This window comes from Protopterus annectens, chromosome 2.part0, assembly GCF_019279795.1.
Source record: "Protopterus annectens isolate FY-2018-M chromosome 2.part0, PAN1.0, whole genome shotgun sequence".
Classification (NCBI taxonomy): Eukaryota; Metazoa; Chordata; order Ceratodontiformes; family Protopteridae; genus Protopterus; species Protopterus annectens.
The window spans coordinates 1,577,940,359-1,577,961,705 of NC_056728.1; positions in this window are offsets into that span (position 1 = coordinate 1,577,940,359).

Genomic DNA, 21,347 nt, shown 5'->3' on the forward strand with positions numbered 1-21,347 from the left:
ATGGCAGGGTAGTTGAAATCACCCAGTATTAGGGTGTTTGTTGTATCTTAATATTTTCCAGTATGTTTAGAAAAGTGTAGTGAGAATCTTGGGGCATGGTGGGGGAAGCTACAATTTGGATTGCAGTCTTACCTAGTGTTAGTTGCACCTGGAGAATTTCAGATGCATTGTGTTGGGCAACTAGCCTGGAGGTGTGAATATCCTTGGTGAATATGGACACTCCTCCATCTTTAGTGTTTCAGTCTTGGTTTTGTGGCTGAAAAGTGTGGTAAGAATTGTAGCCTGGTATTGCAGGGGTGCTCTCTGGAGCCTTGAACCAGGTCTCAGTTACTGCACAGATATCGATGTTCTCCATTTTTAGGAGTGCCTCAAGAGAGTGCATTTTGAGGTTTAGACTTCTAGCATTGAGTAGAATTACCTTCAGATTTTGCATGCTTGTATCTGTTACGGTGGTGGTTTTATCCTTTGAACCTTGCCTAAAAAAGGCACTATAGGGGTGGCAAGAGATTTAGCCAGTAACCTGAATCCCAGGGGTGACAGGTGCAGACCATCTCTGGCAAAGCATCATGGTTTGTCGATCATGTCTTCCCAGGGAGACAAATACTGGATCCCCTTTGAATGACACCAGAAGCTTATCCAATTGTTGAAGTCAATCATATTGTCCTTATACTGTGGCATCATTCTGGGCGAAGGAAGTATGCTACTCAGGGCTAGGGTCATAACTGCCTGGGTCACATGATCCAAGAGCTCTTCCATGTCTCTTTTCATGTAGTGCAGGGAGGTACGTCTCAAGTCATTCACTCCAGCATGGACAATGACAGAGTCATATTTGTACTTGTTGTGAAGTGACTTGAGTGCATGCGTTATGTGGCAGATCCTGGCACCCGACAGGCAGCTGACTGTAATTTTCACCTTGTTCAGCCTGGTGAGTGGGACATCAGTGTGCTTGACTATAGAGTCACCTATGACTAAAGTGTTGGGTACATTGTCTTGCCTAAGGGGCTGTTGTTGGGTGGCACAGTGGTGCTGTGAGCTGTGTGTCACTTTGGTTGTGACTGGTGTTTGTTTGCATTTCGGCTTCGGCGGTCCTTGTTGCTTGTGCAGGTTAATGTTAAGGGCCTCCGCATATGTGGGTTTAGTGTTGCTATGTGTGGGTGTTGATGGTGTGGGTTTTGAAGGGCTATGAGTTGCTTGAGGTGTAATGCAGGTGTTAACCTTCTCCTCTTGACTGTCTAGCACAATCTTAGCCGGAGAGAGCTTTGCTTCTAGTTTGGCTATGTAAGTGCATCTCTCGGAGGTTATAGTGTTGGATGGGCGGAGGAGAGGATTGTCTGTGTACCTGAGGCAGTTGCCACATTGCCTCAGTATGCCCAGATTCACCAGGTGGACAGGAGAACTCACCGGAAGCTGACCCTTGTACATGCCTGTTTAGGTGCTTTTTTGTAAAGTTTAAGAGTTGTTTTCCCTTACCTTTGCAAGGTACTTTGCAACTATAGGCTGTTTAGTGCCTATGATTAATTTCTCCTTATTGACAAGGAAAGCTGAGTGCTTGAATCAGTTTCAGGCTTCCTAGTGCTTTCTTGTAAAGTTTAAGAGCTGTTTTCCCTTACCTTTGCAAGGTACTTTGCAGGCTGTTTAGTGCCTATGATTAATTTCCCCTTATTGACAAGGAGAGCTGAGTGCTTGAATCAGTTTCAGGCTTCCTAGTGCTTTCCAGCAGGTTCTAGAGCAAGTGCTAGTCACAGGGGTTCAGATTTTAGTGCTACTACTGAGAAACCAGCTAGTTCTAAGGGAACATTTGAAGAGCACACTTTCTGGCACCTGGAATAGTTTAACTGTAGCCTTGCAGTGCTGTACAATGTGAAAAATGTGCAAACACACGCGTTTTTAAGCCAGAAAGTTGAAAGGGATAGAAATCAGCCCAAAAAGGCTAATAAAATTACAATTTCAGAGCTGGAAACCACTCCTCTAGCATTAGATAGGTAGTACAATGCTCACCACTCCCACTGGTAAGCAGTAGGACTTCCCTCTACCACAGCAAGGTCTGGATAGCTCTGAACGCAGAAAATAAAGTCCTGAGACAAGCTAAGCCACATATTGTGCATTTGAACTAAAGAAAGCAACATATATATATATATATATATATATATATATATATTTATATATGATATATAAATATATGTATACACACACACATACACACACACACACACATTTATATCAAATACACACTTATGTGCATCCTGGCTCCCCACTTCTGTAATGAAAGTACCCATAATTCTGGTCCTTCCATGAATGTGTGCTTCCACAATTTGCTGTGCATGTCTGGAATTCCCTCTGTGCTGACTTCACCCCAAAATGTTCCCTCAGCCTCTCCCCCAAAATTGGTCAGCTACCATTAGCCTCTCATTTCCACCTCCCTTGCTGTCTGTTTAACAGCTTGTGAACCCATCACCCCTGGTGTTCTCAGGGTAAAATCACGTTTGTGGGGCCGGTTTGTTTCGACAATGTTGCCATTTGTACCATATTTTAAAAGAATGTCCAGGTTTTGTTTTCACTAATACTTCCAACTTTGATTAATTTGCCACTGTTGTTCAGGTAATGGCTGTGGTAATTTTAAATGTTAAGTACAGTAAGCAAAGACTGTGCTCATCTTCCATTGATTTCTGTAGTATGACCATCTGCATTAATGTTATTTTTTGGGATTACTGATAAAGAAATGTCTTTGGAATGGGGGCTGAGAAAGAAAAGATGATGAACGATGGAAATAGACAACACAGAGCTACCATTTTGGTAAGTACATAACTAGTATCTGATGTTGTTTATTCCATCCATTCCTTAACAAATGGGACAGACTTGTCAGCAATGTAACTCTCAAGGTGGCCTCAAGGAAGGATATTTTGGAGGATGGCTAAACCAAAAGCTTCCCTATCTACAATAGCAAATCTAGCTTTTAATGGGAAATGAAGGTGTGAATGTTAGACCAGGTGGCAGCAATGCAAATATCTTCAATTGGGGCCCTTGAAAAGAAGGTCAAAGAGGCTGAGACAGATTTGTTGACTGAGCCTTGACAGGTCTTGGTAGAGTTGAGCCTTGACAGGTTTTGGTAGAGTCAAGGCTTCTTCCTTATATACATAAGAAATACAGTCAGCTAATAATCTAGCTAAGGATACTTTCAATACACTTTGACCAAGCTTGACTTTGGAAAAGGAGAGAAAGAGGTGATCTGTTTTTCTGAATGTTTTAGTACAATGGAGGTATAAATGTAGTTGGTAATGCACTTCCAACAAACAAAGCATATATTCTCCTTTATTTGAAACATTTGGAAAGAGAAATGGTAGATTGATGCACTGGTTAAGAGATGCCTCAGTAACTACCTTGGGTATGAAATATGGATTAGTTTGTAAAAAACACCCTATCCTTGTGGAAGATAATGTACTGTGGCTAGCAAGACAGATCTTGAAGTTCAAACACCCTCTGAGTTGAGGTAATAGCAACTAGAAAGAATGTTTTTCAGGTCAAAAGCTTCATGTCCACTCTGGCAACAGGTTCAAAGGGTGCTTGAGTCAAAGCTTATAGCAAAATAGTAATATCCCAATGTGCGGTAGGATCCCTGAGTGGTGGTCTAAGCAGGAAGGTACTTCTCAAGAAAGCTTTTCATAGTTTAAGGGATGCTAAGCTAGAATGGTATTCTCCAACATGAAACATTGAAATAACTGCTAACTGAATCTTAATAACAGAGTGATTCTTGCCATCATGAAAAATAGAATCTTGGAAATCCAAAACCACTGGAATAGGAGCAGAAAAAAAGGATGCATATTCCTTTGGGAAGCCCAGATAGAAAATCTTTTCTATTTGTTCTTATAAACTTTTCTGGTAGATGATCTCTGGGAAGAAGTGAGAATGTGGATAACATGGAAGAATGCCTGGGCTGACTAGTTGTCATTGGAAGTGGAGAAACCAATGGGTTAACCTTAGGGCTTGAATGTCAGGGTGAGACATGCCAGATGGGTGAGAAAGAGGTCCCAGATCAGTGTCCAGCACCCAAAGTGGGTGTGTGAAGTGGGGCCAAATGAAGGGGAACCACATCTGTTGAGGCAAGAAGGGGGCAATGAGGATGAACATGATCTTTCTCTGTTGAACTTTCTGTAGGAATTTTGGGATCAGCAGAGTAGGAGGAAAGGCATAGAGGAAACCATGTGGGAGGTGGCATTAGAGCATCTCTCTTGGACAACCCATCTTGAGAGATTAAGGCAAAGAGCCTACTACATTTGGAGTTGATGGGAGAGCCAAAAAGATCACAGCATGGTTGATTCCACTGGTGAAGATTTGTTTTGCAACAGTTGGATTGAGAAACCACTCATGAGGTAGCAGAACTGACTTGCTCAACCTGTTGAACAGAAAGTTGGAATTTCCTGGTATGTGCATTGCTATCAGAAAGTGGTTGGAAGTTATCCGCCACTGCCACATTCTCATGGCTTCTTGATACAATGACATGTTGTTTGTCAGGTTAGAAAATATTCCTAGTGGAAGGACATCTTAAAATGCCTGCAGCATTTGGGGAATTACCCTAATCTATAAAACACTGATAAGAAGCCTGGTCTCGGATGGAGACCACTTGTCTTGGACCATTCATCCCAGGTACTGAACCTCTCCCCAACCTAGCTAGGAAGCATCTGTGGTCACTGTGGCTTTGGGGGTTGAGGGAAAAAGGGTCTGCCCTTAGGAACTTCAGGAGATTTTATCCACACTTTTATGTATGTCCTGCAAATTTTTGATACCTGATGGACCATTGAACTGCCAATGTCCACTGAAGAACTCTAATGTAATATCTTGCTAAGGGAACTAAAGTCATGAAAGCCACCATTGACCCCAAAAGTTAAAGAACCAATCTGGCTGGTGGTGTTTGACAAGATAAGATCTGCAGAGCCTGGTTGCACAGGGTGGACAGTCTGCTCACCAGCAATCTTGCTATCTGTGTAGTGATATCTAGGTGAGCTCCTATAAACTTCAAAGTCTGTACCAGGGGAATAAATGCAATTTTTCTTGCTTCACTGTTATTTTCAGCAGTGAGCAAGGATAGTCCCTGGCCCAGATAAGAAGAGGCCTGCTAGGGACAGTGATAAACCAATAACCCAAGTAGGGGAACACATGCAACTCTTGCAGTCTGAGATGAGCTGTGACCACTGCCATGCACTTGGTGAACACACGGGGGACTGTGGTGAGACCAAAGGGCAGGGCTCTGAATTGGAAAGTGACTGGCCCCAGTTGGAAGTGAAGAAACCTTCTCATCCACTTGTCCATTCTGATGTGGTAGCATGGATCTTGAAGGATCATCAAGCACAACCAATCATCCTTCCTCAATAGGGAGATGATAGCCTGTGCCTTGACCACCAGAACTTCATGTGTATGATATACTGATTAAGGTGGTTGAGGTCCAAAATCGACCTGAGATCCCCATTTTTTTGGCAGTGAAAAAAATCTTGAGTAAATTCTGAATCTTTGTTGGCTTAGTGGGACCTCCTGGATGACTCATTTGTCTAGCAAATTTTTTTTGTAGTCACTGCCTTTCTTTGTGAGGGTAGAACATTGATAATTTTCTTTTGTGGTGGGGGTAGGCAAATAAAGGGAATGGAACAGCCTCTGGTTATAATTGTCTGCAGCCAGACATCTTCAGTGATGAATGTTCAGGCTTTTGGGTGAATAAATAAGCATCTCTCCCAAATTACTACAGAGTACAGCAGTTGGGCAACCATTCAGGAGCGATGAAAAGGCCTCAGAGAGAAGGGAACCCTGAAGCCTTGATTCTGTGGCCCTCTTCTGCCTCAAGGGTAACATCTGCCATTAGAATTGTCCCCTCAACCACGGGGGGGGGGGGCTATCTCCAAATGTGTCTGGGGAAAAACCTCTGAGATTTCTGGAACCACAGCTTCTTGCCTCAATGTTGGTTTCTAGAGAGGGTCCTCTTGGGGTGAGTAGAAAACCATATTCCTGTGGCAGAAAGGGTTTTCCCATCCTATAGAATTCTAGAGACTGTGTCTTTAACCCTGGGTCCAAAAATAATTGAACCATCACGAGGGTCATTAACAAAGTATGTCTTAAATGGCTTCATGAAGTCCCATAAGTGCATCCAAGCATGTCTCCTTATGGCAATGCCTGTATCTTCAGCTCTTAAAGTGCCCTTAGTTGTGCTGGATATCAGGCACATAGAGGCATCTGATAGGGACTGAAGGATGGCCAACTGGGAATCCATGGTTTTCTTGTCCTCTGCAGACATGGACCCAGAGAGAGAGAGATGGAGAGCTGCTTTGTCAAATTTCTCCAAAACCTTGTAATATGTGTCAAATAATTCAGCAATCTTAAGGCAAAAGTAGCAAAAGCATGGACTCGCTTCGCAAATCTATCCAGTGCCCTAGACTCTCTTTTAGGGGGATGGACAGATGAACTTTCTTCTGTGAGCTCCTTTTTGGTGGTTGCCGCGAATAAAATGGCATCCATCACCGTGCCTTGGCTCCAATATTGTCTGTTTTTCAGAGCAATGAAATATCTGTTTTTTGGGGTATTAGTTCTGTCACATGTGTTTTTTTTCCATGAGATCAAATCCACCATCTCATCAGTGGAAGGGACCAATCAAGAAGTAGCTGAGCCAGATCCAGAAAGCTCAAGAAACACTAATTCCCCTTGGGAGGGGGCATCAGGAGAGCAAACTCCTTTCTGTCTCAACAGCTCCAGGCTCTCCTGAAAAGAGACATCCTCAAGTGGTGATCTGGGGGACCCCATCATTAAAATCAGTGTCTTCTTTAAGGTACACCTGAGGGGAATAAATGTGCCTCCTCTTACATGAATGTTTCTGAGGAACCTCAGAGGTGGGATGCTCCAGAGAAGACTGTTGGGTGCCCTGTATGTGGAACATCTCAAGACTAATATTAACTGGCTGTCTTGCTGGGATAGACTGTAATGGATCAGGACCCAGAGTTTTCAGCTGTGAAGGAAGTAGACCTGAGAGAGGAAGAGAAGTTTGATCATCCACCATGGAGAGAGTTCTCTTGACTGCCTTGAAAGCAGAAGCCAAGAGAAAACCCTAAACCATCCTGGTAGGACTGAGAGATCCACAACTGAATGGTTAAGTAAACCAGATTGACTATGTTCCAAGACAGATGCCAGAGCCAAGATATTCAGTGCTGAAGCCCAGATCAGAAGTGATGGCTCTGACAATTTTAGAGTTTATCCCTTGCCTTCAGAACCAGATCCAAAACTTCAGCTCTGAGATCCCTCCAAATCTGAAGAGCTTAGAACTGGTGGGATCAGAGAAGCCACCAGAGTGGAAGATGGCCACATCTTCAGATCCAATGCAGACATCTCTTGAGGAAATATTGGATCCATGGGCCCTGAAGACAGTGGGTGGATAGGGGTAGGAGCAACCATAGGAAGGGTTGAAAGGCCAAAGCTCTCAGGTTCAATGTCACCTGAAGCTGGGAAAACCCCCAGCTGAATTTGAGTCCTGAGGAATTTCCACATTATCTATCCATATTTGCTTCTATCAGGCTTTTGGTAGACTAACAGGTCATAGAGAGGAAGATGAAGACTAAGTCTTGGATGATTTTTGTACCAGTCTCTTTTGGAGAAAAGTGAAATGCAGCCTGGGAGAAATCAGCCTTGGTGCAAACCTCAGCTCTGGCAAAGATAGGGTTCTGGATATTACTGGCATTGGATCCAATGTAGGAGTAGGATCTGATGATTTGGATTTTTTTCAACTCAGAGCTGAAGATGATTAAGGAAAAAAGAGTGGTCAGGGGAGTGCTTCCTTGTCTCCTCTCCCTTGACCCTGGGCTTCTCACTCTTCTCCCCTCTAGATTTATCAGAAGATTTTTTTACTGGACAGGGTGCCTCCAGAAAGTGAAAAAATAGATGTTGACAATTCTCCCACAGAAGGAGGGAAAAGTCCCTTAAATGTCTGTGTGTTTCTATGCTTAGTAGCATCCCTTTGGCCAAAGGCCATACAAAAGGAGAAATACTCATCAAAATGGGCAGCACCCAAACAATAAACACATTTCTGGTGTGCATCCAAATTAGGAAGTTTGTGGCTGCAAGCCTGCATTCCTGATGGCTTGTCAGGCATGATAAATCCAAACAAAAACTGAAGAGGAGATTTGAAAGAGATTTTTATTTTAACTGGAAAATGCCAACAATGATAAATTCAGCACAATGATACCAAATGGTAAACTCAGCAAAACAATACATACAATGGTAAAAACTACTACCCAACAATAGGTAACACATTTTTAATAGAGAAAGGGATAGAAGGTGCCAAAGGCATGAGACGAATGGAAGAAAACCATTTATGCTGACTATAAAGTTTATGGGTAAGGGAAAGGTTATCAAGAAAACAAGGAACATAACTCTCTAACAAGTAGAATACTAACAACAGTCAAAACATTATCTAAATACCCCAAAAATAGCAAGAAAGGGAAAGAGCTTAGCTGAGGCAAGCCTGAGCTGAAAGAACCACTTCTGTTCACAACAAGCAGCAGATGAGATCTGAGGTAATCTTGAGGATAGGAGGGGATTATGAGTAAGGGTCGGAGCCTGAGCTGAGGATCCTGAAGTCTAAAGGCAGCTGAAGTCAGATCTGAGATCAGATCCAAAACCCATCTGTTGAGGAATGGATGGAACAGACACCATGTATAAATGTGTGTGTGTATGTGTGTGTGTGTGTGTGTGTGTGTGTGTGTGTGTGTGTGTGTGTCTGTGTGGTGACACTGTGTTTGTGTGACTGCATTGTGGTTAACATACACTGTCTTGACCTGTGTGAAGACTGGTAGAGATGGGTGAAGGCTGCCAGCCTAGTCATGTAGAATTTGGTACATAATTCTGTCATTTGTAATATGAGTATAAACTATAAACTACAGGCTTGCTGTCTTAAATGTAAAGAAATACTGTTACATGTGGAACTGGAAATAAATGTGACAACAATGCACTCTACTGACCAAAATAAAGCATGTGGTGACCCTTTGAAGTAGACAGTGCTGCCGAAAAGTCTAGATGAATAAATTATTTCTATTGTTTCAACCAAGAGTTAAATTGTTGGATTTAAACATGCAAATGTATTTTTATTGCTCTGTTCCTGACCAGCTGCAAGATAACAAAAGGGAGATGTTAAGAATGTAAATGCAGTTAATGTGTAGCCTGGGAACTCCAGGAAAGTGTAAGAAATGATGCAATGTTTTATTAGAACTGCAGTTTCAATTTAAACAGTCAGAACCAGAGATTATTAAGCATTTTTGTCTTGAACATCCAACTCAGCACTGCCTTTTGCTCTATGTAAGTAAGTTATTTTAGAAGTGTGTTTTCTTGTAGATAGCTAGAAGCTATAAAGATTAGACTAAGTGTTTTTCTGTGATCTCAGAACTGTACTTCTGATTTATTTTAAGTATTTTTGTGTGATATCTGAACTCTTGACTAGCACTGATTGTGTAGTAGAAAGTATTGTCTTGTGGTTTAAATTATTTATTATTAAATATTTTAAAAACTTTTAACTGTGGCTGGTTTGTATAGAAATAATTTAAGCTCTTTAGAGTACTTGTATGCCTTTGGTAAAAAACATAAACATAAACATAGCCACTCTAATAAGCCTTGATTGTAAACTGTAGTCATACTACCAATTAGATAATAATATTGTACAGTAATAATTGGACACCCTTTTAAGGGCCTTTGAGTAGCTGATAAGTATTAGATGGGTGGTGGCAGTAATTACTACCGTATAGTCTGGGTAAAGGGGGCACAGCTGGAGAACCTGTGCCAGCCTTCCCCAGAAGTGTCTGTGTGGTTGTATAAACTCTTATCTCAAAGTGTGTGTGTGTGTGTGTGTGTGTGTGTGTGTGTGTGTGTGTGTGTGTGTGTGTGTGTGTGTGTGTGTGTGTGAGCTACTTGGGCAGGGACATGAAGCACTGGTTGGACAGAGAGGGTGCCGGAGATTTTAGCTTGCCCAGCTAGGCTGAGATCTGGGCAATATAGATGTGCCAGTGGGGAGTCTTATTAGGCACCTGGGGAGCAAGGGAGCGACCAGCCCCGGACTGACTGTGATCTCTGTGTGCTCTTAAGGGAAATTACTTTACTGTGTGTATTTGTTATCTTTTCCTCATATATGAGACGCCCTCTCTGGTGTTAGTGGTGAGGACTGAGGCTCCTTAATTGCTGGGCCAGGGCACGGGCGTCACAATCTGCAGCAATTCAGACTTGTTAAGGGCAAGTCATGCCTCCTCAGTCTTGTGAACTTGTTTGAAAAGGTCACACAGGCCATGAACAATGGTCACACTATACATGTTGCCTACCTGAATCTATCAAGAGCAGATAATGCCACACCACATGATGGGATTGTAAATAAGCTAACAGCCTTAAGCATAGATCCCTGTGTTGTAAGATAATTTGCAAACTGACTCAAAGGCAAAATGCATGTTGTGAGGGTCAGTGATGCTTCCTCAATTAAGGAAAAGGTGACCAGTGGCATTCCCCAGGGCTCCATATTTCCCTGAGGTCAGCACTGACAACAAGGATCTACTGCTGACTAAGTTTGCTGATGATTGCAAGTTAGGTGTAGTGGTCAGATCAACAAATTATACAAATTCCTTACAAACAGAACTATAACACCTTGTGCACTGAATAGGGGATCAAACTTAAAACTAACAAAGCCAGTTTCTATAATCTCCTTTGGAAAACAAGCCATTATAACTACTGCATCAGTGACAGCTCAGTGTACATTGAGTTGGCCATATGAGTCATGGGGCACCTGAGTGGCTAGATCCCTGTCCTTTGATCACCACATAGAAACGATAGTGAGGAAATGCTTCTGTATGTGACAGCTAATCACTAAGGGCACCTCTTCTAAAACCAAGAAAGTTATTATTCCCCTGCTCTCTGCCCTGGTTAGACCCGTTATAGAATATAATGCACCCCTTGGCATGTATCTCACAAGATATATCAAAAAACTTGAAAGACCTGAGAGGTTCCTTACAAAAAAGAAATTTGAGCCTCAAAACTCTTATCTCTCTAGAAAGGCTGGAGTCACTCTTCCTGTACTCAGTGTCATATACCCTCTTCGGGGGGGGGGGGGGTCTATGCCTTGCTTTCCATACCCTCAAGAATCCCATTATCCAATACTTGTTTTTTTCTCAAGTAGTTAAATAATGAATCCAACTCTAGAATGACTCATCTCAATCTACATTAGTAAATAAATGCAGCTAAATGGAAAGATAAGTTCATTACCCTTTACCTCCATTTGCTCTGGAATAGACTCCCCCTGCCTATCATGCAGTGCCATTCCCCGTCAGCCTTCAAACATAGCTTAGGCAATGGGTTGAGTCCCTAAAATACACTTGGAGAATTATAGGCCCTGTCCTACTTGAAAAAGTTGGTACAGCCTGAGGGGGTTATTGACAAGGCATGCATTGTCTCTGGTCTAATAGCCTTGTATTTCCTGATTCCTATCATTATAATCTAAGGGAGTACAATACAATTTAAAACCCATCTCAAAATCCACATCAAGACTCCTTAGCTGTGACACTATGCCTTGCCCCTAGATAACAACTAATCCTCTTACCAAGTCCTGTAATTCAACAATCAGTTGTGCCTCACTAGACCCACTTTTACTATAAACAAAATAACTCTACTAATAGGATCACAATCTAAATTAGTTACTCTCTCTTACCATTTTTATTTTTTCCATTATCTAATTAATGACACTGTATTGTTAGCAGCTCTCATTTCTCTTCTTACTGCTCCCTCTCCCTATGCAAAGCAGTTTCTATTCACCATTACATGTTCTTCTTTCTGTTTGTTCATTTATAAATCACTCTGAATTATACTTCTCCAGCTTCTCCTTTTATTGTGCGTTAACAATTCCTTGTGTTCTAACTCACACCTCCATACCACCTTCTGTTGTAACTTCCATTGCACTATACTCTGTCACTGCTGTCAACAGCAAATCTCATTAAATGTAACTCCTATAAAGTTCAGATGCTCTATCCTTCCTCTCTACTCCTGCAAATGTCTGCTTTATCAATGTATATTATGTCATTTGCTGTAGCTCTGTATTGAAATGCAGTAAACTCTGTACATAACTGCAAGTACCGCCACCATTACAAACTATATTTTGCTTCACTAGCTATTTTTCCTGTTCAAATGTAATCGATATTTTTCCAAATTGTAACTATATCTTGCATGTATGCATCTTGTATGTATTGCGTATGTATTTTAAATAAATTGGTATCATGTATATATTATATACTCTGTTTTCTGGAGCTTTTCTCCCTATGCCTCCAATGAAAATGGACTTTAGGCACAGATGGACTTTCCCAGAAAACAAATACAAATCAATAAATAAACAAATAAACAACAAAAAAAACAAGCACATAAATAAATAATAACAGGCAGACAAAGACCAATGAGTGAGGCACTGAAACAAGTGATGTAGGAAACACAAGGGAGAAATGCACGCAAAGGGAGGAGGAGAACTGGACTAAAGACTGGGAAGAGAAGAGTACACAAGAAGGAATTCCATGATGAGAAAACGGTGGGATGCTGTTTGACTGCAAAACTACATAGTGTCACACCCAAACTTAGGGCAATCATCTCTGTGACCACCCTCATGACTGGGACCAGCCATTGTTAATCTGCTGCTCAGGAGCAGGCATCTGTATGGCTCTGTTAGTCCCATAAGCAAACATTCCAGGCTGCCACAGTGGGTGTCCAGCCTCCTGTTCCCCAGGGCAATCGCAAGGTCTTCTGGTGGTGTATCAAGTATCAGTAGTGTGTGCTACACTTGGTGGCAGTACAATTTCTGGAGGGCTAAAATGCTGTTAACCATGCCGTGGCAAAAAAAAACAAAAAAGGGGAAAAAAGAAATATAAATAATGCATGTATATGTATGTATATATGTATATATACTGTATGGATTCACTTCAGGAGCCCGAAACTTCACAATCTCAAAATTCATAATCCTGAAGCCCAAAATCCTGAAACTCAAAATACTGAATTCCAAAAGACTGAAAGCACACAGAATAGAAATAATGACAATATTCCGGTACAAGGAAACAGAGAAACACACACAACACAAAGCTTAGCAGTTTTCAGCTGCACCCCCCTACACCACCTGCTAATTAAATATATCAACTCTGAGATCACACTGCACAGAAAAAATGGCAAACATACCATCACGTGTTTCATGACTGCCTGTTGTAACCTTAGTAATGTTCCCTTTTAACTTGCTATACTACAACATAACTTATGATAGTGTAGTGAAGTGCAATCTCGGAGTTGATATATTTAAGTAGCATGGGGTGTGGGGGGGGTCACAGCCCCTCACATGGGGGGTGCAAGGGAACTTGCCTCCCTGCTTATACATGGTGAAAAATAATATGTTTTTTCTTGTGTATAGTTAGTATATGTAGCCTGTGTGTTTTCACTCTTTTGGGATTCAGGAGTTTGAGTTTTCAGGATTTTGAGTTTCAGGATTTTGGGCTTCAGGCTTATTAATTTTGAGATTGTGAAGTTTCAGGCTTCTGAAGTGAATCCATACTGTATATATATATATATATATATATATATATATATATATATATATATACATATGTGTATATATATATATATATATATATATATATATATATATATATATATACATAGTAACTGGTACAGTCAGAAGACTTTGACTGGGCCATTGAAAAATACAGCATGGTAGACTGACAAAGACACTGTGTTAATAGCAAGGGTAATGCCATGGACATGGCACAGACAGTCAGGTCCAACAAAGACAATGATACCTGGGATTGTGGTAAAACAAACACACTGTCAGCCCATCCAGCAATACCATGCCACTGTTGTGAATCCCTGATGGCAGGATGTAGAGTAGAAGAGTTCAAGCTGCACTGACAAGCTTTGTGCGTTATAATGCAAATCAAAGCTGTATGCAATAGTTAAAGCCAGTAGCAACGATGCAAATATGGACAATGAAGCATGTCTCTAACAAATATGCAAATACAACATCAATATCGAACATGTACCTGAATGTACGGATGTCCTTGCTTGGCACCTCTGGCAAACCAGCTTATTGTCCTCTATCTCACCAGGTGCTAAAAACAGAAAGAAAATGTCCATAAATCAGACGTCCTGCACACAGATGACCAACAATATCTACCTAAGTGCAAGTACCTACCTACCAGTCACTAATACTTACTGCAGAGCTCTGATTCACTGCCTCTAACCTCCTATTCCCATTGGCAAAGAGGGTTTTGGTGTTGTCTCTTTAGGTCACTGGATCAATGCTGAAACTGCTCATCACAGCAGGTAATGCTTGCAATATCACTCTCCACCCTGATAAAGCAGTGCCAGGCATCCATTTTTACAGGAGTCCTCAAAGGAGTCCCCCAGAAGAAAGTCCCAGTGATCCCTATGCAGGAGGTTTAGAAGGATTATAGTTTCTTTCCTGCACCACAAGGGAGTCTTCCCACACTCGCCACCTTCAGTAGATATGGTCACTTCCCAGGTTGTTATCTAGAAGAAAATGGTAACAGATTCAGAGTGACACATTTTGGAGGCATCAAATGACATGCACTGACAGGCAGCAGGGCAGTGCAATGTAGCACAGTGCCACCACATGGTCATGTATCACCTGGGAGATGGTTGGATAAAGGTATCAGTCATGTACAAATGGTGCTGGTATCTATATCTGGTACACAGTATCCCTAGGTGCTATGATGCTGATTTAAGACACCTGTTGCTCTTTAGAGGTCACTGACCTGTTTGTGCATGCCCAGACCACTCCACAGTCTCTGTTTTCTGTGCACAGGCAGATATGAACTGCATTGCACAGTTTAGGGTTGGAATACATTGCAGTAAATGTCCGGTTCAGAGGTATTTACCCCAGTTGCCTTATTAGAATAATTACAATGTTATGTGCTTTGAAAGTGAAACTGTGTGATTGTGTGATAAAACAGCTGCAGCTATTGCAGTCCTTGTCATGCTACCAAATTTTACAGGAACAGCAAGTAGAGCACAGTTTTTGGATATTGCTTTCAGTTTACAGAGGAAAGGACCATCCTACAGCTGCTGTGATAAGGGTACACAAGCCAATGGCATGTGAGGAGAATGACTGGATAACTGTAGCACTCTTTTGTTTTTGGGGAATGGATTGCTCCACAGCTACCAGCTGACAAGTTATTAGAGGACACAGAGGGAGTTGTCATTGAGCTCTGCAGCAAATAACCACATTGTTCTATAGATTGTAGGAGTGTAGCACATATGATGATGGGGCAAGGATGCATAAGCCACAGGTGGGTGGGGAGATTGTTTGGATAAATGTAATTGAACCATAGCCACTAACTGATATGAGTGTGGGGAGGGTTGCAGAAATGGTGAGAGAGGACTTGGCTCAGAAGCAGGCAGCAGTAGCCCTTCAGGGTATTAACTGTGGGATAGTATGAGGTGCAATATGACTCCTGCTATGTTACTGGTATAGAGATTACTCTATTGTAATGCATAATATCTGTGAATCGGACATGCAATATAGTTTACAAGGTGAGAGAGGAATGGCTGAATATGTACATGTTACTGGACTGCTATGGGGACCTGTCCTGTGATACTGGCACATTGTTAGTACATCTTATGGTTGCACAGCCACCACATGGGTACGTGGCCACTACAGATGTTGGTATATAGATTATGTGCAGACTTACTAGCCTTAGTTGTATGCTCACATATACAGGTACATAAATGGTGCCTAAGGTGAGGAAGCATCTAGTGCAGCTTTCCCAGGCAGAGACTGGTTTTCTACTGCAAGTCTAAAATGACCAAGGATGATGAATACACGGTACAAATAAAAGCAACTGGGCCTTCGGTGACCATGTGTGACATGATCTTGTGGTGGATGTAAATACTGTGGTGGCTTCAATAAGACAACCTATCAGGTCTATTGCAGTGTCACTGACATGTTCATGCATGCCCACTAGAAGGTCCATGCTATAGCATAGAAGAATATGGCCAGAGGTGTGAATCTGAAATCACAGATCATAGATCATCCTGACTGCCATGGAGATGATCCTAATGCTCCTGTCAGAGCACTGGATGTGGGCACAGCAGAATTGGATGCACCATCTATATCTATGTTGGGGAGGCATTTGATTTATCTTTCCTTAAACCAGTAACACAGTTTAGGGGCACACCTGTTCTGTGAGCTTAAGGATACTCAATACCGGCATATATGCAAGCTAAGATAAGTTGTTTACATTCTTTGCATAGCTAGTATCTGTATCACTGATGCCATAGAGGGTAGTGGGATTACCGTATATTAATAATGTTCACATAGGTGTTTATCTGTCTGCTTTCACAGTGGCTACAGTTATGGGGTCCTTCATCATGAAACAGGGCATGCCAGATGTTGGTGATGCTGCTGCATTAGATCCGGATGGTGGTGCCATATGGTAGCACAGTTTGACGTCACATTGCCATGGCCAGAGATGGTGACTGTGGAGGGCCCAATGCCCCTGTGTTCAGTGATATAGTCCTCCTGCCTATGTAACCCATCTCCAATTCTCCGGGGTCAGTGGAAGAATAGATTATGCCTCCACCCCTACTCAGGAAGCAAGCACCCTTCACCTACTTGTGCATGTGCAGTGGTTGATGGTACCTACAGAGAGTCTGTAACAGTGGTCAGGAGTATCAGGCCAGTGGCCATCATCACCAACAGGAAAGTCATCTAGACAAAGGTGGATGCTATCAATGCCATGGCAGAGGTGATAAATGTAATGCACAGCCTGTCTGATTACATACTTGAGGGTTTCAGTGCTTTGATCACATGACTGGCATGTTGCGCAGGCATGTGGCTGCCATCACTGCCACCTTGATGTCTGTCTAACTCTATTTATCTTTGGCAATGCCAGGTCCATGGCTAGCACTTACCTGCCTGTATTGTAGGCACACCACACAGGGCAGATCGATCAAGTTCACACACTGCACCCTCCTCCATACCATCTGTGACACCCCTGCACTAACCCAGTAATCAAGGAGCCTCAATCCTCACTACTGGCAACAATGAGGGATGTACACACTGGGAGGATGACAAGTACGCACACAGCAAAGTACAATTTTCCTTAAGAGCACAAAGCGATCACAGTCATTCTAGAGCTGTTTTTTCCCTCTTTCTCCAGATCACCAGTGAATCTCCTCACTGGCACAGCTATAGGGTTGAGACCTCAGCCAAGTGGCCAAGCTCTCCAGCACCCTCTCTGTCCAACCAGTGCTTCGTGTCTCTGTCCAAGTAGCTGAAACACACACACTTTGAGATTTGATTGATATACAAATACACACACACACACCCACACTCACACACACACACACACACACACACACACACACACACACACACACACACGCACACACACACACACACACACATGCACACACACATACACACACACACACACACACACACACACACACACACACACACACACACACACACACACACACACAAACACACAAACACACACACCAGGGAAAGGCTGGCACAGGTTCACTAGCTATGCCCCCTTCTGCCCAGTCTATAAGGTAGTTCTACCTGCCACCAGCCAGCTCTTTATCAGCTACTCTATGGCCCTTACAAAGGGTGTCCAATTCTACTGTGTAATGTTACTATTAATCCAAATGGTAGTCTGACCAAGCAAGGTTATTGGAGTGGCCTGTACAGTGTCACCAAATATATATGCAATTACTCTAAGAGCTTAAATATGTCTAACAAACATCAGCCACAAAGATAAGTTTAAATATATTTAATAAATAATAAAAGAACAAGACAATACTCAGTCAAGTCAACACAGTAACTTCAGAGTTCAAAATCACAGGAGGTATTTTAAAACAGCATTGCAGGACAGTCTCAAATAAATACAGAAAACATCTAAACTAATCTTTACTATATTCCTGTCTATATCTAAGAGAGATAATATGCCCTAAATCTTATTTACAGAACAACACGCAGGCACAAGTGCAGATGATGATGATTAGTGGATGTTCTTGCTAGGTCCAAGACAAAATACAAAATGCACAGTTTTTATCTGAGAGAGTTCTGAAATCCGTATCACATTTTACTGCTGGGTTAGCCTGGATGACATCACTTTTTGTCACCTGCCTTCAGTTCCCAGGCTAAACCAGAAACTAATAGGATTTAACAGCTCTGTGTTAAAAATACATACCTCTCAGATGTTTACCAGATCTGGGAAGTCATAAAACAATAAAACGCTTTACATTTTAAATCTAGTGGTTACTTTTCTTTCAAGACAATAGAAAAACTTCTAGCTCTATACATTGTGTCTGCTTTTGAACTGAAACTGAGAAATAACATATTTGTTTATGGCCCAGCTATAAAGTAACTTAACCTCAACTATCCTTAAGTTTTACAAGTTAATCGTCTATGTTCCAGCATGGTGTACTATGGTTACAATCCTGAAGCTCAGTACATAACATACAGCTCTGTATAAATCATATCAGTATTCACAAATGACATAGAATTATTAAGAAAATTCCAGATAGCTGGGCTGGCAGCATGACACCACCCAACAGTTGTGCGTATAGTGAGTCATGGTAGCCATAGCCCATCCAGGCAGTTACAGTCTTGTGGTTCACCTTTGTCCTTGCTGGCAGGTGTTGGTGCCAGTTCCATTCCTTGGAAAGGATTCACCTGTGGTCAGAATGTTCTTGGACTGAATCCTTCCAACTGGAGGTGTCTGTCTCATTCACACACACACACACACACACACACACACACACACACACACACACACACACACACACACACACACACACACACTCATACCATAATGTAGGAGTTGTGTCCCTGGAGCCCTTTCTGAAAAAGTACCCAGTCCTATTGGATAGCTACTGTTGTTAGGAAATATTATTCCTCCTTACACCATATACCCAGTTCCTTCAGTCCTCTGGCCATCTCACATACTCCCTTCCATGTCTTTATTGAACCCTCTCAACACTGTTCACATTGTTAGGAACAACAACAGGGTGTAAAAGTGGAAAACGCCACCAATAAATATAAAAACCAACCACTCTGTAGCCAAATTCCTACAACCCAAGTAAAAAAGTTGTTTTATTGCAAACAACCTTTAAAAAGAGGTGACCTCTACTTGGATTGTACTTGGATTATACTGTTCTTACATTTGGACTTTTTAAAGGTTTTTTGCAATAAAATAACTTTGTACTTGGGTTGTAGGAATTTGGCTACAGAGTGGTTGGTTTTTATATTTACTGTTCACATTGTTCATTCCTTTTACTTTGCCCTTCCCCACCTGTCCATACAGTGACAACTGCGCCCTTCCCTCACTGCTGTGTTCTTTGAGTAGGTGATGTCTGATGCATAGCATGGCCCATCAAAGTATTGTGCAGCATAGCCTGTGTATAAATTGCATGCATTGTTATTAGTCTTTGTTTTGTCTAATTTGGCTCACAGTAGTGGCTCAGACACCACCTGTTTGCCAGTGCTGTGTTTATTATGTCTGTCTGTCCCTTCCATGGTCTTTCCATGCAGCCAGTTCCTCTGAAAGCATTAACAGAGTTTACTGAGAATTTGACTGAAGATGACTTTTCTTAGACATAAAATATGCAGAGGTGACATTTGCTACTGGAAAATGGTATGCTAAATTTTGAAAAGTACATGGAGTGTTACCATATCACTTCATAAACGGTTTGTCTGAAAATCAAAACATCTTTTCAGTTTATAAATGACTGAGTACGTTTGAATGAGATGAAAAACAAATTATATTATAATTGTTCCAGAAAAAAAAGATCTGAATGAAACATGAAGAATTAAAGGCAAATGCATATGCAAAAAATGGGAAAAATGTGTTGTGAATGGAATGATGAATGGATAAAGAGATGGATGGATGGATGGATGGATGGATGGATGGACTCCTATCCTTTCTGAAGCAGTATCTACTAAATGTTTCTGTCCTCATGGTGTTACTGAAGGTTATATTTTTTTGGTTCATTTCCCAGCTGTAAAAAGTCATTACAGGTGTTATTGTTGAGCAAAGGAAGAAAGTTCAACTTATGAGAATATGTTCACTTTCTTTATATTTGTTTTGTATCTGCAGTCTATGATTAAAGCTAACTTTGTTCTATTCTATTTACTATAACTAGATCAAGGCTCAAAGTGGGCCCTGCAGTTCAATCTAGTTACCATTGAAAAAAGATAAGAAAATAAGTAAAAGTAAGCAAATAAATAAATATGATAAATACATTCATACAAACATTCACAAGTCATACCTACGCAACATAGCAATGAATGTGATTTAATGTTCTAAAATGTTTAAGTGCCCATCACATCATTATGCTTATTATTGTCATGTTCTAACACATTTGGGTGTTGCGCGATTGTAGTACTTACCTTTTTCTTTTTCATTATGGAATAATAAATAATAGCCCATGACATTTCAAATAACAGATGTACTGTACTTTATATCAAATTATTTCATACTGGCCTGCAGTGATATATTTGGTGTCTCTATTTATTAGCAGTCTGTGGGCCTGACATTATGCACATTGTCACTTGTAATGCCCAGTAAAGTTTTGGTACAGGGTGGGACACGTGCATTCAGTTGCTGTATAATTGCTTGTTTCAGCACACTTGCTCTGCTTATGCACAAAGGTGTACATTGTTTTTCAGAACTGTTGAAGTAGTTCACAACTCCAATGCACTCATATTTCATTTGACCTCTTTATATTAGGTGACTGAGCAAACTAGCATGCCTTCTGACAAACTAAAATTGAAAAGATTAGCTTTTCAGTCTCTTGTTGTTTTCTGCATGTTTCCCTTTCCAGGCAGGTTTTGAATTAGAATGCTACTCAGAGAAAAGCACTCTCTTTTAAGAGTAATACCATCACTTTGACCTTTAGACAACCCAAGCTGATTTGCTACAGTAAAAAGGAATGCTTTTGCTATGTCTAAATCCCCTAGGTCCTTTATTTTCTGCAAGTGTGACAGTTCATTTTATTTCATTGCACCAAATGCCATTCATAATAATGACAGACAGTTACAGGCAAAATCTTGAATGTAGTGGATATGACAGACAAACTGACGTAAGCACTACAGAAGTTAAAGCAGTCTCTGCCCAGGTGCTAGAGAATGCACCAAGTGTTTTTCTTTTATTGAAAATAAAGTTTTGTTGTTTCAGTTCACATTGTCAGAGCAAGATTTAGCAAGCAGTTACTCCCTGTTTTATTATCAAACATATTACAGTATCTCTGGATAAAAATGTCACAAGAATTAAGCAAGATTTCAGCAGGTAAGAAAA